This window comes from Pinus tabuliformis, chromosome 5_1, assembly GCF_031772625.1.
Source record: "Pinus tabuliformis cultivar Carrire ecotype Pingquan chromosome 5_1, CPIR1, whole genome shotgun sequence".
NCBI classification, from domain to species: domain Eukaryota; kingdom Viridiplantae; phylum Streptophyta; class Pinopsida; order Pinales; family Pinaceae; genus Pinus; species Pinus tabuliformis.
The window spans coordinates 754770543-754788082 of record NC_142305.1 but is presented as its reverse complement, the minus strand read 5'-3'; the positions used below and the strand labels follow the sequence as shown (position 1 = coordinate 754788082).

The window sequence follows — 17540 nt, the reverse complement described above, 5'->3', positions numbered from 1 at the left end:
AAATCAAGCCAACAAAGTTAATCAAAGGCCAAGGTTTAGCCAAGCTCATGGCTGAATTGAACTGTCAGGCCTTAGATATAAATTTTATTACAGAAATGGATAATGGAGAGGAGATGGCAACTCCACCAATTAGCCAGGCCTTTATTGAATCACCATGGTATGCTGACATCATATATGTTTTACAAAACTTACAAGCTCCTCCTGAATTATCTAAGACCAAAAGCAGGTTTTTAAAAATGAAATCTTTAAAATTTGCATAATTGACAATGCTTTGTTTTGGAGGAATCATGAAGGCATCCTTCTTAACTGTTTATTGAAAGAAGAATCTGACAAAGTGTTACAAGAGTTTCATGCAGGTGACTGTGGAGGACATCTTTACTGGAAAACCACAGCTGACAAGATTCTTAGAGCCAGTTTTTATTGGCCCACTCTATTTTCTAATGTAAAGAAATTTGTAACCTCATGTCATAAATGCCAAATTTTTGAAGGAAAGAAAAAGCTTTTACCCCTGCCCCTAAAACCAATATCTTCTAAAACACCTTTTCAATAATGGGGTCCTTACTTCATTGGTGAAATCCACCCACCTTCCTCTACCCAACACAAATGGATCCTCACTGCTACAGATTATTTTACCAAATGGATAGAAGCCATACCATCAAGGCAAGCCACTGACACGGTTATAATAACCTTCCTTAAATCCAACATCCTATCTAGATTTGGGTGCCCAACCAAGATTATCACTGACAATGCAGTAGCCTTCAAATCTAAGAGAATGATTGATTTCTGTAATAAGTACCATATAACTTTGGGCCATTCCACAGCTTATTACCCCCAAGGAAATGGGCTAGCAGAGTCCTCAAACAAAAGTCTGGTAAATATCATCAAAAAATTGTTAGAAGACAACAAGAAAACATGGAACAAGAAACTAGTGAATGCCTTATGGGCAAACAGGCTAACCACAAAGAAATCCATTGGTACTAATCCTTATAAATTAGTTTATGGAATGGAAGTTGTTTTCCCATCTTCCTTGGGAACACCAGTGATGAAGCTACTCCAAGAATTGCAAGTTGAACCAAATGACACCCAAAGAAAAATCAACCAAACAATTCATTTACAGTAGACCAGGGAAGAAGTGTACATCAGATCTCAAGTTGTGCAGCAAAGGATCAAGAAGACCTTTGAAATGGGATTCAAGAAGAGAGGATAAAGGTAAACATGGGAAATTTGATTTCCTATGGAAAGGCCCATATATCATCTATGCTTTCAGAGGTAATAATGCTTTCTTCCTCAGAGAAATGGATGGCACAGAAGCAGAAGGAGGACCAGTGAATGGTTGAATGCTTAAACACTACATTGAACCTAGTTACTGATTTCACTAATCATTTGTACATATTCTATTTTTCAAAAGTCTAGAGTTGATTGGATGGTGATTCTTTGGAGTTGAAGCCCGAAGTGAAGGCCCTAAGCTTCAAAATTTTTACTATCATAAATAGTAATAAGGCAGAAAATTGAAAAGGGAAAAGTTGCAGAGTGACATCACAACAATTCAGAAGGCCATTGATCTACAAGTTCTTAACATTTCACCAAGAAATGCCATCCCCAAGTGGAGCCACTATTAGGTTCCTATACCAATAGGAGTCATAATTTTTCAATGGTTGAGATTAAAGCTGTAATATGTACATACCTTTGCTTTCTGCAAATGTTTTCCATAGTAAAAAAAATTAAAAAATGTAAAGAGGGTATGTCCTAAAAGAATAATCAAAGGACAAAAAGAATAAAAAGGTCAACAAAGATGAAAAATATGAACTCCAAGAAAAGAAAAGACCAAGAAAGTGTGCAAGTCAAAATGCCACTGTTTCTGGGAAAATTGGTGTCTTGTCAAACAACTAACCCTCTAGGTTTGGTAGCTAACCTAGAAACAACAGTTTAAACAAATTCAATATCTTTCCTATGAGTGACAGATAAGAAAGAGATTAGGAAAGACCAACCTGTAACTTCCGCTTGAATCCTCGCTTGATCTCCCTCTCCTTTTGCCGATCCCGTAACTCCTCCCCGTACTTAACATGCTTGGAGAGTACCTACACAGCTACAGAAACAAAGACCTGTCAAAGCATAATGATCCATCACAGCATAAACATCATAGAATCAGAAATATGATAAACAAATGAATGCATTTACAGTTAACACAATCAATTGGGAAAAATCTTGAAGAACTTTATTGATATCAAGGAGAATTACAACCCATAAGAAGTCTGATCTAGCGCCATCCTTCCAGCTTCAAGACTTCTTCACCTCATGAATCAACAAGAACACACCAACAATATCACAATGCTCCCACCTCAATACTGAAACTAGCACCACTTCCTTACAACTCAGAATAATTTAGCCCTCTGATCTCTTGGATGGGAGATCCTTTTATAGATGATTGCAATAGGGTGAGTCATCAATGGGGATGATAAATGCCATTCCATTTGTTGAAATTAGTTCCACAAGAGAGGGGAATCGGAGATGGTTTCCTAGTTCCCTTGATCATCCTTGGGCGAATTCAGACAGGCAAGTGTCAGAGGAGAAGTTTCTAGAAGATTCCATGAGCAACCAACTAACAAATTGTCCCGGAATTATGTCCAACCTCGCCCATCCCACTTACTAAAGGGCCAAACTGCGATGCATCTTATTTTGACAGTGTAGCAAGTGAGATGCATCTCACCCTAACACAGGGCCTTCAGATATGGTTCAGTTTAGGCACTTTTTAGATGATTTTTGAGATGGAACTTTTGGGGAATGACGTATTCAGATGACTAAGTTTCTTTAGGATATAAAACAACTCTTTTAGGGGTTGATGAGCCCTAATATCATCGACATATGACTTTGGGGTTGATGTGCCCAAATATTTCTATAACAGTTGCCCCCTAAAGCATGAGGTCGTAAATGTTCATGTCAGGTGAAATGCTTTATCATGAGGATTGGAATTTTCGAACTGGAAGGTGACCTGCATAAATTTCAATACAATACATCATAATAATATGATTTTTCTTGAACTAACTGAGGGAGGCATTCCCATACTCAGATTTATAAATTTTCATTTCATGTACATAGATCAGATAGTCGTCTGCAGATACATACTTATGATTCTACAGATATAGAGTCATAATCCATGATCAGGATGACCATCTGTGTAGAGCCTTTGTATATTTGATGTTTTTGTATACCTAAATATATCGCAACCCAGATCGATGAAACTAGATCCGGGGTCTTCAAACTCATTCAATCTTCGCTTGATGTACAAGTCAAACCATATGAAGAGATGTTCTGAGGTCGAACATGGAAAGACATCGTCTGACTACCAGCCAAAGATGTGAGCTATTAACAGACGCAAGAGGGATCACCGATAATGATAATGATCCTCAAGGTACTACAGTACATTTCACGTGGTGTGAATACATGATCCGATGTCGAACACCACGCAAAATCTTTTGGTCGAAGGCCATTGATGTCAACTTGTCGCCGGAAGAGAGAAACTTTCCATTGATGTAAACAAGCTTCAAAGCACTGGAAGGGTGTTTCTAAATCAACTTCTTGGATAATGAGCTGATGTCGACAAGAAGCGACTCATCGTAGGAGGGCCTTGATGTATCCCACATCTATGACACGAAACGAAGCAAATGATTTCTGGAGGTGAAAATGAACTGGCGATACAAGGTCGAGGAATGGCGGTCATGAAGAATGAAGGTTGGAGGTATTGTAGTGTATGAGACATTAACTGGATGACTTCTCTTGAACATATCGGTGACACTAAGATGAATTGGTAGCGTTAACCCAAAAATATGGATGGTATGAAAGACCAATGATATGATGACCGGTGAATGGAATACCCAACCCAACTCAATCACAGAGATGAAGTGAAAGTGTCATGTTCAAGAGCGACTTGCTACCATAAATTCTTCAAGATTTTTCCCTTTTTCCCCAATCATTGCTGACCAGTACCTCTTTATTTTTGTCAAGCTTGAGGAGGATAACATATGCTTGTTCTATAATTCACCCTTCAGGCAAACCCGTCGCTATTTGATGTTTTAACGAGTCTAGCGACAGTGAAACTTGGTCTTGTCTAGATGGACAAGTTTGTCGCTATTATTTTAACGAGTTTAACGACAAAGATAACTTGGTCCTTTTCATGTTTAGAGAGTTTGAAAAGAGACGAAAAGAAAACTCCATAAGTTCTTTTTCGTAAAATAATCCCTCAGGTCCGAAAAAGGATAAAATAATACAAGAGAGATGTCATTTCCAATACTTTAACGAGCTGGAAAAAACAAGCGCTCAACTATCTTTTCTTATTTAAAGAGTCTGAAAAGAGTTTAAAGAGGACTCTATTTTGAGGAATGAGTGGTGCCTATGGTAGCAACTCGTTCTGATGATGTTGGAACTTCTCAAAACATGTTGATTTATGTGAAGAGGTTGGCTAATAAGACCACTCATTACTATGCTTGGATTCAGTTTCATGTTTACACAAGCTTGAAACAAGAAACTATGCTTGGATTCAGTTTCATTTTTACACAAGCTCGAAATGAAAAACTATGCTTGAAAATGGTTTGCATGCCCCTAGCATGATGAAAGGGAGAGTCTCCTGTAACTAGATGGAAGTCACTGCGGTGAAGCAGGACAATTATCCAACAACTTTTTGGCTTCGTCGAGATAGGGAAAAAGGTGAATGGGGTGATTCCCTTCACGTAACCTACAGGGAGACTTAACTTTACCATTAGGTGCATGCCCCCCAAGCTTCATTACATTCACATAAGTAGACTTCTCATGGCTATCAGGTGGATGGAATGAAGGTTCTTTTACGAGATCAAGTGAAAGACTTGGATGGGATTTTATGAGATCTACTCAAAGACTCGAATTGGAACATGGGACCTTGTTTTATTTTTTTTTTTAAATGAGCTTGACACAAGACAAGGAGCTCTACTCAAATTCCTTATTTCATTTTTTAAAAGAGCTTGACACAAGACAAGTAACTATGCTCGTAGGAGCTGTTTCATTTTTAAAATGAGGTTGACACAGTAAAAGAACTATCCTCATAGACCCTTGTTTCATTTTTTAACAAGGTCGACACAAGACAACGAATTATCCTCGGACTCCTTGTTTCATTTTTTTAAACAAGGTTGACACAAGACCACGAACTGTCCTCGAAGACAATCATAACTCATAAGAGGTCATGAAAAAGAGATCCAGTTCCAATGCCCCCAGTACATGATGTACAACATCACTAAATTGATCATCAATTGATGTAGGTATGGAACAGGTTGCCACATAATTAACCCATGGAGGGGATGATACCATTGGCATAAATCGACCATTTAGGGACGATGGTTGACTAGGAGCTATATTTAGACCAGGAAATTAAAGTTGGTCAACGGTGACAATTTTTCCTTCATGCGAGAAAAAAATCACTCGAAAGAGTGTTGAAACGATAGTTCCCATGTCATAAACATAGTCGCGCCCAAGAAGTAGATTGTAATCTAAAGGGCCTGGGACTACCATCACGTTTAGATAAATGGTTTTCCCTCCCAAAGTAATATGTAATTGAGGAAGGATCCCTAACGGTCAACTGGTTCCTCTGTTAAAGCCCAACAGATTATGTGTAACAGGCACAAGCAGTGGCGAACCAAGTGCTTGCCAAGCAGTTGAGGAAAGGATAGTCCTTAATGCACCTTCATCTATAATAGTGCCAGAGACAATCATTTTACAAACCTGTACTATGATCTGGAAAGGCACATAGGAAGGAAGGCAGAATCCTACCAGTCGATTCCAATTAAAGGAAGTGACTAGACTATTTGGAGGGGGTACCGTAGAAATGGGAGGATTATCCCCTTGAGTTACGAGAGCGGGAGGATTTTCCTCCTGTCTTGATGGAACAGTAGGATTGCCCCCAAGCTCATTTGAGCTCATTTGAATATGAAGAAACAAAAAGAACCTGAGTGGTATGGTGTTCACTCTCTTCGGAAAAGGTACGATTTACCGAAGGTGAAATCGGGTCAACTATTACCTCAACCTGTTGATTTTGGTCAAGTATAGACTCATAGGATTCACTTTCAGGGAGAGTAGGCTCGATCGACAGTTGATTTTAGTCAGTTGGTTCATCAACTAGTGAAGGATTTAGGGAGAGTGTCCTGTAACCAGATGGAAGTCGTTGCAGTGAAGCAGGACGGTTATCCAACACTTTCTTGGCTTCATCCAGATAGGGACAAAGGTGAATGGGATGATTCCCTTCACACAAACTACATGGAAACTTGAATTTTCCCTTCTGTCCATGAACTTTACTATCACTAGTTGATGGTATGTCACCAACATGATCTCCAGAGGTTAATGACACGGGATGATGTGAATGGGAAGACCATTCTTCTAAGATCTGAGGAATATCAGGACAATTTCAAAGAAGATGGTCTCATGTACAAAGTTTGCATGGATATCAAACTTTGTGAGGCTTAATGGACAGTTTCTCATCAGATTTTTCATTCAAAGCAATGATTGCTTGGTTTCCCCTCTATTGAATTTGCTTCTTCTTCTTCTTCTTCCATTTCTTCTTCTTCTTAGCCACCTGGTTAATAGTATTGATACTTTCACCAAGCAAAGAGGAAGAAGGGGAGGAAGAAACAAACGAAGAAGAAGGCAAAGGGTCAACTTTAGGATCAACTGGAGGTTCACTTTGTCCAGTTGGAGGTGTACTCGATTGCGGAGAAATCACGACATTTTGAACCAAAGAGGTTTAAAACAACCATACTAGCAAGCCAATGGTAAATCCCAGAAGGGACAATGTAGCCATATATGGAGCACTGATATTTCCGAAAGAAGGAAAAGGACTAGCATTTCCATCAAAAGGAATTCCTTAATCAGTGGAATCCGAATTTGTCACCATATGTTTCAACCTAAGATCAACTAAGGAAAAGGGATGTTATTCGCGGTCAATTTATTTTAACGACACTTTGAACACAACTTTGCTTTTTCAATTTTAAAGAGTCGAGAAAAAGCTAAAGATGACTCTAGTCGCCTTCAATTTTTAATGAGCCTGAAAAGACAAATGCTCATATGGACCTTTTCTTTTAGAGAGTCGAAAAGGAACGAAAGTGACTACTCTGGAGAATCTAGACAAAAAGGTTTACCAGACCAATCGCAAAACCGCAATATACAGCTTGGTGATGAATTAAAGAGAAATTACCAAGGACTTTACGTACGACAGTCAATCTTCCTGAATGCTTGTTCAATGCATTGCGATCGATAAGGCGGCAGACTCGGTTTCCTATGGATAAAGGATTTTAAGCCTACTGGGGTCTCCCACTATATACGCAACAGTACAGGGAGCACAAGTCCGTACTAGCATTTATCGTATCAAAGAGGAGGAATCACCCAACCTTCAATGAAAATGATAGCCACTAGGTTTAAAGACGTCGGAACACGTCTCTAGCCTAGACCTCTAGATGTGTTGCGTTAAATTCTAAAGCATTGTTAAGTTAATTGAGGTTCATTTTAAGTTGATCTTTCTTAAAAAAATTTCCTTTGAGGGTTCACCGCGTGACATATGTTTGCAATTCCTAAAATGCAACTATCATGATAAACAAACTTTTGATTTAGTTCGAACGATGAAAACCTTAGCTACTAAAGGATAGAGCAGTCAGATCTTTGACAAAAGAGCAAAGAACACATCAAATGCAATTTCCCCAGCTATTCCTATCAAGCATTCACAAACCTTAATATGCACAATGCAAAATGCATGTATTTGTTTTCAACGTCCCTTAATGTGAATGATTCAAGAAGGAAAACTAAATGCAGCAATGACCCAAAATGTTCTACAAAAAATGAGAATTTTCAACAATTATTCTTCAAAGAGAGAAAGGAAGATTCAAAACGACACTTTCAAGTTTGAAGAAATATATTTTTGACACTTTGAATGGAAACAAATCAAATCAAATGCACCAAAAATAGTTTAATCGATTAGCAAAAGAAGGAGGAATTTACGACACTTCAGTTTTTCGACGAAAACTTAAGATTTTATGACACTTTTTCTATCGAAACGACCAATCGATTAACACTAATTTTGACAATGGATTGTAAATGTAAAACAAATACACAAAAAAATTCACTAATCCTATTCTAAATAGAGTCTGATCTAAGTGATGTAAGTTTGCTTCAGTGATGAGACATTGTTCATATTCAGCAAGCAACCAAACAGGAATGAAAACTAGTCAAAAACCTCAACTCCTATATGGGAAAATTGAGTTTCAGTCATCCATCTCACTTACTAGAGGGCGAAAATGCAATGCATAGCACTTTTCTCATTCGGGAACTGAGATGCATCTCACTTTACAATTCAAGACAGTGCGATGGTCCAGGGAGCGATTTCTGAAGTGTTTTGGCTCAAATTTGCGGCAGTTTTCAATGGATTAAGCTTGATTTTGATGAACAATGATAAGCAAAGTATGATGGAATGTCTTATGAGGCTATTAAGCTACCAACAGAGGCATTTTTATGCTTCTGCAAATCACATACTTAAGATATAAACTAAACCAAAGATTGACTGAAGTAGCATTTATCTACTACGCAATTGTAGAACAAAAGCAGTTGGAAAGCTTCCTGGCTAGCTTCAGAATCTATCTATAGTTTATATAATCCAACATAGCACAAGAAATAGCAAAAAAAAATCATTGTTCCCCTGTGGAGTCGCCAATTTGTTTCTGGGAAAATTAGTGTCTTGTCGAACAACTAACCCTCTAGGTTTGGTAGCTAACCTAGAAACAACAGTTTAAAGCAATTCAATATCTTTCCAATGAGTGAGAGATAAGAAAGATATTAGGAAAGACCAACCTGTAACTTCTGCTTCAATCCTTGCTTGATCTCCCTCTCCTTTGGCCGATCCTGTAACTCCTCCCCCTACTTAACACGCTTGGAGAGTACCTGCACAGCTACAGAAACAAAGACCTATCAAAGCATAATGATCCATCACAGCATAAACATCATAGAATCATAAATAAGATAAACAAATGAATGCACTTACAGTTAACACAATCAATTGGGAAAAATCCTAAAGAACTTTATTGATATCAAGGAGAATTACAACCCATAAGAAGTTTGATCCAACGCCATCCTCCCAGATTCAAGCCTTCTTCACCTCATGAATCAACAAGAACACACCAACCATATCACAATGCTCCCACCTCAACACTGAAACTAGCAGCACTTCCTTACAACTCATAATAATTCGGCCCTCTGATCCCTTGGATGGGAGATCCTTTTATAGATGATTGCAAGAGGGTGAGTCATCAATGGGGATGATGAATTCCATTCCATTTGTTGAAATTAGTTCCACAAGGGAGGGGAATTGGATATGGTTTCCTAGTTCCCTTGATCATCCTTGGGCGAATTCAGAGAGGCAAGTGTTAGAGGAGAAGTTTCTAGAAGATTCCATGAGCAACCAACTAACAAAATGTCCCAAAATTATGTCCAACCTCGTCCATCGGACTTACTAAAGGGCCAAACTACGATGCATCTTATTTTGACAGTGTAGCAGGTGAGATGCTTCTCACCCTAACACAGGGCCTTCAGATATGGTTCAGTTTAAGCACTTTCTAGATGATTCTGAGATGGAACTTTTGGGGAATGAGGTATTTAGATGACTAAGTTTCTTTAGGATATAAAACAACTCTTTTAGGGGTTGATGAGCCCTAATATCATCGACATATGAATTTGGGGTTGATGTGCCCAAATATGTCTATAACAGCCACTACTATTTACTTTCTGTGCAAAATAAATGATTGTGTGCAGCTTGTAATCTTTGCCACAATCCATGATAGTCAAAATGTCTAAGCTTGGCTATTTCATGTTTCAATTTCATGTCCATAGATAGACAGTAAAATCTAACCAAACTGTTTAATCTTGGCAGATAAGTAGATAGGTAGAGTAAATAAAAGGAGCTCAACTATTTAAACTGAGCCCTTGGATGTACTAAGGTTAGATTTAGTTAATTTACTGTTGTAAAGAAAAGAAAAATGTTTGATAAGGGTTTGCTAGCTCAAATGCACCCTAATAAAGAGAAGTAAGAATGGTAGGATGAGTAAGTGGGCAAGTAGAAGAAAGGTTGCAGAATTTTGGTGATTGATTAAATAAAAGCATGAGTATCATATTTTTCATCATAAAAGTTCCAAATGTGAATGGGCGCTCAAGCGTGCGGATGGATATCAAAGTCAATTAATTAATTTCCCTCATTCATTTCACATTTTACTTAACTAATTTCCCACAATAAAGATCAAAGTACTTAAAAACCCTAAGTCAAAAAGGCTAAGAGCATTTCTCTGACTTTTGGAGGGACCGGACCCTCGGCTCAATGACTTATAGGCAATAAGTACCAAATCCCCTCATAAGCATTCATTCCCCCCTTCAGTTCATTCATTTTCCCTAACTAATGTTCTTTCCTAAGGTTAAATCACGTTTACCTAGGAAAAGTATTTATTCCCCCCATATAACTCATTTTCACATCAAAAACCCATAAAAACACTATATCCTAAGTCTTTATGAGATTATTGGAAAGCATTAAAAACATGAAAATCATATGCTTAGGGTGTGGTGCCCCTTCCCCTCATTTGACTAAATTATTAACTTATTTATTAAATCCCTAGTGAAAACTCGTTTCCTGCATATACATTAACTCTCGTAATATTAATTAATCTCACCTCAGTTTAATTATATAAACTAAGGTTTTCTACCCCGGACCCACTAACTAATCGATCCTCGATTAAGTTAGTTAAAAATCCCAATTAAATCCCGCCCGATACCTTAACCCCTGCCTTAATCCCACATTAAACCAAAATCGTCGCGCTTAAACGCCCGCCGGGCCCCCCCATTAGCTTCCGCACAACTCCATCGCCCATTTACCACACGATCTCTCCCCTCCCCATCTGAAGGCCCATGTTGATTTCTAAAGGGTCCAAAATCTGAACATTACACGCCCGAAAAGGGTTGTTTTCCGCTGGGACCCCGAGGCGACGTGGAGCTCAATGAATGGAATCGAGCGGTCTCCCCCCAATATCGCCAGGCGACCAGTTTCCACTCCTCACCTAGACTTGGACCACCTTCCCCTTACTAATAAATATTTCCAAATCAAGGACACCTCTGTCCTTGAATCCCCTATCAAACTATAATGTCGATATAGAGATCAATACCTCAACCACGCTGATAAAATTGGTCTTTGGGAGTCTAATTTGCCCAAGTATCAATTCCTTGAGGTGCACATCTTTCCAGAAATTGTCCATTATTTCCATGCAAACTACATCCCCAGTCAAAGAGCAGTGATGTCCCCTAACCAAACCATACTTTTCACCATCACTGCCGAGTCAATCAATGAAATGCTGCAACTTCAACCAGGGAAAAATCTAACCCCTATTTCAATTGGAGACCTACTAGACCGATTCCCCAAGCTTACCACTGCAAAACTTGCTGAGATGTTCCAAACCTTCATCAAGGAGGAAAAGCATATCCCAAAATATCCTCCTCCATATGTGGCTACCATATTTTCCCCATTTGGTCAGGACATTGTAGCAATGATTTCTTGTGTCTTAGGTTACACCACTAGTGAGTATATAGATGAAATCATCTTAGCCTTCATGTCCATTTTCACTCCAGGACAACCTCCTACTATCATGTATGATTATGCCAAGTTCATAGCTGATAGGATGCATGACCAATTTCTTAGAATGAGTAATGAGAGAGTATTCAAGTATTCCTCAGTTTTGTACCACCTTTTTCTATATTACCAAGCTGACAAGTTCCCCTTTACTCTCCAAAAGCTTGATACTAAAGGTCACCCTAGGTCAGTGATTTTCTGGACTCCTTTGATCCATAAGTATGACTCCCCATATCCCTATACAGACTTCATAGATCTTTTTGTACATCCTATAGTAACAATGCTGATAGGCAGCCCTCCTCCAAGAATCAGTTCAGATATCAGGAGGATCGTGCAACTTTCAAAGCAACACAAAATGGGAGATTGGTACTTGTACCAAAATTACACTGAAATTACGATCTATGGCTGTGAGTTGGCCCCATATAAACTACCTGGATACCTCCCAATGAGGTTATTTTCTCTGGAGTACTACAGGCAGATAATCAATTCAGATGAGGTGCATTTTGTTAAAGCCAGAAAGAAGGCCCAACTCAGAATCAAAGATCAACTAGGCCCTTTTGTGTGTAATATCCAAGAAGTTGGAAAGGAAGCAGAGCAAATCCTTCAGAGACTTAATCTAAAATAGAGCTTCATGTGGAGATATGATCCCTTGGACTTCATTTGCAACAGAAGACAGAAAAACAAGATGGCTCCCTACATTCACCACCGAATCCCTGAAATAGAAAAATATGCAAATCAATTGGAATGGGTGGAGAATAATTTAGTGGACAGGGATAGCACTGAATTTGTTGTTGAAAATGCTCTAATTGATCTAGAGAAACAGCTTGATGAGGGTTCTTTCCTGCATGTGCTAGGAGGATCTCAGGTCCAAGAAGAATCTCAAGCCCAAGAAGAATCACAGGCACAAGGAAAATCTCAGGCACAAAGTGAATCACATGTAGAAGAAGAATCCCAGGTGCAAGAAGAGTCGGAACAACTAGACCAATCAGAGGAGCTAACTCAAACAAGTATACCAGAGTCCATAATGAGTACTCCCCTAGTCTTGCAAACTCCTCTAAATGAGGAGAAAAACCTCAAAAGAAACAAGGAAGAGGCCACTACTTCAGGCAAAGCAACCACACAGCCATATGCAGAGACCAACCTGGTCAAAAGGCAAAGGATAAATCATGTTTCTGAACAGGAATTCACAGAAGAAATAGTTGGGGCCACTATCACAGAAAGAGAAGGAAGCAGGCATGCCACTCCCTCTGGGGGCACACTAGAACCTTCCACATCACAGACTCATATGTTGGAAAGGTAGCAGAGTGTTGAAGTGTCCTCATTTAGGATGCCAGCTGACAGAGACCAAGACATCAGAGAAAGGTACAAGGACATAAAAGCCAGAAATGAGAGGCTAAAAGCCCAAACTTATGCATAGTACTTAAATATGGCACCTACCAATCAGACAAGGCTTATGTCAGCCTATGATGTGAAAGAAGGAAAAATGCAGATGACATTTATGAAGCCCACTACTCAGCAACCAAGAACAGCAACAGACTTTAAAAAGATAGACTTTGAAGTATTGGCAAAGGACATACATCCTATTGACCAGATTGAGCTACATAAGCAGATAGGGGAGATGATTTACTCCACCTTGACAGGGAAAGCCATCGCAGCCCACCAATTGCAAAACTCCCTGAATAACATATCAGCTCAGTTCCAATTGGAGAAGGCCTCTTCACAGGCCAAAGACACCAGAATCAAGTCCTTAGAGGACTTAATCATTGAGTTGGGACACGATCCAAAAGATGTAAAGGCCACCAAAAAATTGATAAAGAAGAAGAATGATGACATAGCTGCTTTGAAGAAGCAACTCAAGATTCCACCATTACATCACCCACAAACAGCAGAAGTCTTGGAGACACAAAAAGGACAAGAAGAGCTTATGGACTTGGTCCTAAAGCTAAATGACCAACTAAAAGAAACAGAGAAGGAGTTAGACACATTGATTCAGTCCAAACAAAGTGACTTGGCCACCACTTCTAGGACTGCCATTCCCATTGTTTCTACTGCAGTTCCTTCAACATTGGCAACATCATTGGCACCCACAGCTCCACCTGCCATAGCACTGCCAATCACCACTGAATCTACAACAGCAGGTACTTCAACAGAGAAAACAACAGAGCTAGTAAAAGCCATGGAGGATATGTCAATCCAAGCAACAGAGCTCAAAAGGCTAAAGGAGAAAGTGGCAAGCTTAGAAACTGACTGTAAGCTTGCCCAAATTCAACAAAGAGAAGAAACACAGAAAGCCCTAAGGATGGGTGAGAAGATCAAAGTCCTAGAAAAAGATTTAACACTGCAAAAGCCACTAGGACAAACCAAAGAGATGCTCTGGGCCAATATCATTGACTCTGTCAATGATATTTGGCCATCAATTCAAGTTATATTTGAGCAGACTGAATTGGTGAAAGTGGCCACTAAGGCTATTCAGAAAGTAAGGGAAGATTTAGGAGACCAACCTGAGGATGCAAATCAACTCATCCACTTCCTGAATAGTAAGAACAGACATGAGCTTAATGAGCTTGGTGTAGAGGATAGGACTGAAGCCATCATAGAAGTTAAAAAGGTTCTTTCCAAAAGAAACCTTATGGTCAACTTAGAAGAAAAATGCCATAACATGTAGGTGGCCATTGACAGATTCATGGCCAAATTTCAAATTTTGAGGGATAAAGGCCTTCCCAGTCCTATGGTCATCCATGATAAACTTATGACCCAATTGGACTACACTGACAGACTAAGGAAGTTGGCCAAAGAAAAAGCGAGCACTTTAGGTATCAAAGCCTTGCCAATTGGAAAAGTATTGTATGATACTTTGGAGAATCTATTTTCTCTAGAGCATGAGGTGAAACATTTGTTTGTCACCAAGCCCAATTTTGCTAAATACACAGAGGCAGAAGAAATCTACAGAAGGATGTTGAAAGTAAAGTTACCTGAGGATGAATGGTGGGAAAAAAGGACAGATTTACTATAAGTTACCACAGTAAATCTGAAGGTAGCCAGATGAAACAGGTAAAAGATAGATCAGCAGGGCCAAATAGTTGCAGGTTAAAGAGTATCAGTGAAAGATTAAAGATAAAGATGATTCCAACGTATAAATATCAGCCAACTAAGAGGGCTCAAATTCAACTGCAAACAGCCAACACTACCACAATAAGAGGGACAGCATGATGCAGTTTTCCATCTGTCCCTACCTTCATGCTTGAAGATATTTTGATTCCCTAGATTAAATCTCAGATTGTTATGAGATATTTTGTAAATATTTTTTGTATAAATACTTCATATTTCGAAGTATTTAGGGTGGATTCAAAGACATTTATGTAGACTTTTCTCTATATCAAAAACTGGATTGGCTTGTTGGATCATGGAATAAAGCTCAGATATTTTTAAGGATTCTTGTGTAAAGTGAAAATCAAATAAGTATTCTCTCATGCGAATTATTGTTTTTCTTTATGTTTCTTAATAATCATATGTGTTTCTATGAAATATGAATGTTAAACTAGGAATGATATTTCATAACTTGCTTAAATGCACTCTGTCTTGATTGTTTGCATTCTTAATGTTTTCCGCTAAACTATCTTAGCTAAGGAATTCTTAGCTACTCCTTAGCTTCTGTAGTTTTCCTTTTGGTCTAGGTAGCAAAAGGATCCTTAATTTCCCTTTGTTGATGATCACCCTCTGTTCCTCATTCTAATCCCGGTCTAAGGATTCTTCATTGCCCTTTCGCCCTGGTTAGAACCATCTCATCCATTAAATCTGAATATTTGCCTTTTGCTTTGCTAGCTTGCCCTGTGAACTCTCCCTTTCATGATATGATCCAGTTATACTATCCTTTTATTGACTCCATACCCAATGGCTTGAAGAAACTAGATCTATCCATCTGTTCCTAGAATTCCACCACCCAACCAAAACCAAAACCTTATGAACACTAAGAACTAGCCTAAAATCCCACCCTAACAAAGTTAAATTATAAAGAGAGAGCCCTCTCTAGACTTAGGTTGGCTAGAACCTGAGTCTGAAGATTGGTTTGTGGTTACCTCGGATTATTCCTTCTTTTGATAACTTCTAGGGAAGATTTCTGAGTGATAATAGCAGGAACAAGCTCTACATTACAGATAACTGCAACTACTTTGTGGATTTATTTTTCAAGACATCAATCAAGCATTTGAGGGTTGTGGCCAACGTTATGCTAGGGTTCAAGAGTGTTGTTGAGCATGGAATCTTCTTGGGCATGGCCACTGTCTTCATTGTCTCTCATAACGAGAAGAGAGTATATCAATCTTGGAAAGGAAGCCATAAATTTTTCTTTGTTGTGAGGTTTATATTCGGGCCTGATGTGAGGCCAATGGTTTTGACATGTGTTCTCATTCTCATTCCAGCAACAATGTGTTATGCATTTGTTGTAATCATGGGTCGTATCGCAATTGTAAAATTGTTCAGTGACACCGTCCCAATGCCAAGGCTGCTACCAAATATTGTGGTTCATACTTCGTTCCTGAAACTTTTCACTATTGTACTATTTATTGACTGCTCATTTCTATCATTGCAATGTTCATCCCATATACAAATGCAACCCATTGTTCACATGTCATCGACATTTGTATACATAACTACTTGTTTTTTTGGTTTTGTTCAATTTGGAGACTAGGGTCTAGAAATTGTATCATCTAGTTAAGAACTTGAGAGAATTACATGTTTTTCTAATGGACCCACTTGGCCAGGTTCGAGTTGGTATCACAGAAAAAGGCATCCTTGCAATATCTTAAGGATCTCCTAATCATAGTTATGTTTTGTATTTTTGCAGGCAAATGACAAACGCAACAATTATTGTAGTGGCTCAAAATTTCCCCAAGTTAACACGTTTTTGCCTTTGTATCGTGAATCCATGCCAATCATATCATTTGACAAATGAACCTATGGATGAGGCTTTTGGAGTAATTGTAAATATTTGTAATGGTTTAGAACGATTGGTGGTATCAAGTTTGCTCATTGATAAGGCTTTTGATTACATTGGTCTTTATACAAAGAATCTATTAACTTTGTTTGTGGCCTTTGCTGGAAGTAGTGATTTGGGCATGGAATATGTGTTGTGGGGATGTCAAAAGCTTTAGAAGCTTGAGATAAGGGATAGTCCATTTGGCAATGTTGCCCTCCTATCAGGTCTTGAGCATTTTGAAGCTATGCGTTCATTCTGGATGTCTTCCTGAAAGCTTATAATGAGTGGTTGTAGGTACATTACTCAGAACAAGCCTAGGCTTAATGTGCAAACAATACAGGAAAATGACGAAGATGACAATTACATAGAAAAATTGTTTCTGTAGCAAAGTAATGAACTTTTCCAATGTGGGTAGTTTTGTGATGTCTTTATTAATCCCTACATCTTCCACATGGGACTCTTCATTTTACAATCATCACAGGTGGTATTCAAGGAGGATATGTTATTATTCTACTTGAAGGTCAAGGATGGGTGGGTCATGAATCAATTTCCAATTGATGCTGCTACAGAAAAGACAAGGTCACCGGTTAAGGATTGGAAGTTTGATGTTTACAATGGAAACGAAAATAATGGTGCTTGTGGGGTATTAGGCTCAAAAGTTACTAGCATTGCACATCCATCTAAATAATTATTGTATCAAATCGCAACAATGGGAATCAAATCGCAACATCTCATTAGATGGTGAGAATTTACAAATATAAGCCACCAGATCTCTACCAGGCGGATCAGTAAGCGAACTATCTTATCACAATTAAGGGTCAACCACTCAAACCCTTGTCGTCGAAGTCCATTTGCTAGGTCGCACACTGTCAGCATCACAGTTGGCCCACAAGCATTATG

At 38.8% G+C, this 17540-nt stretch overlaps 1 pseudogene; it reads left to right on the top strand.

The window, feature by feature from the left end:
• Positions 1–16512: 16512 nt before the first annotated feature.
• Positions 16513–17025, top strand: LOC149167139 (protein AUXIN SIGNALING F-BOX 3 pseudogene; annotated as a pseudogene).
• Positions 17026–17540: the final 515 nt, after the last annotated feature.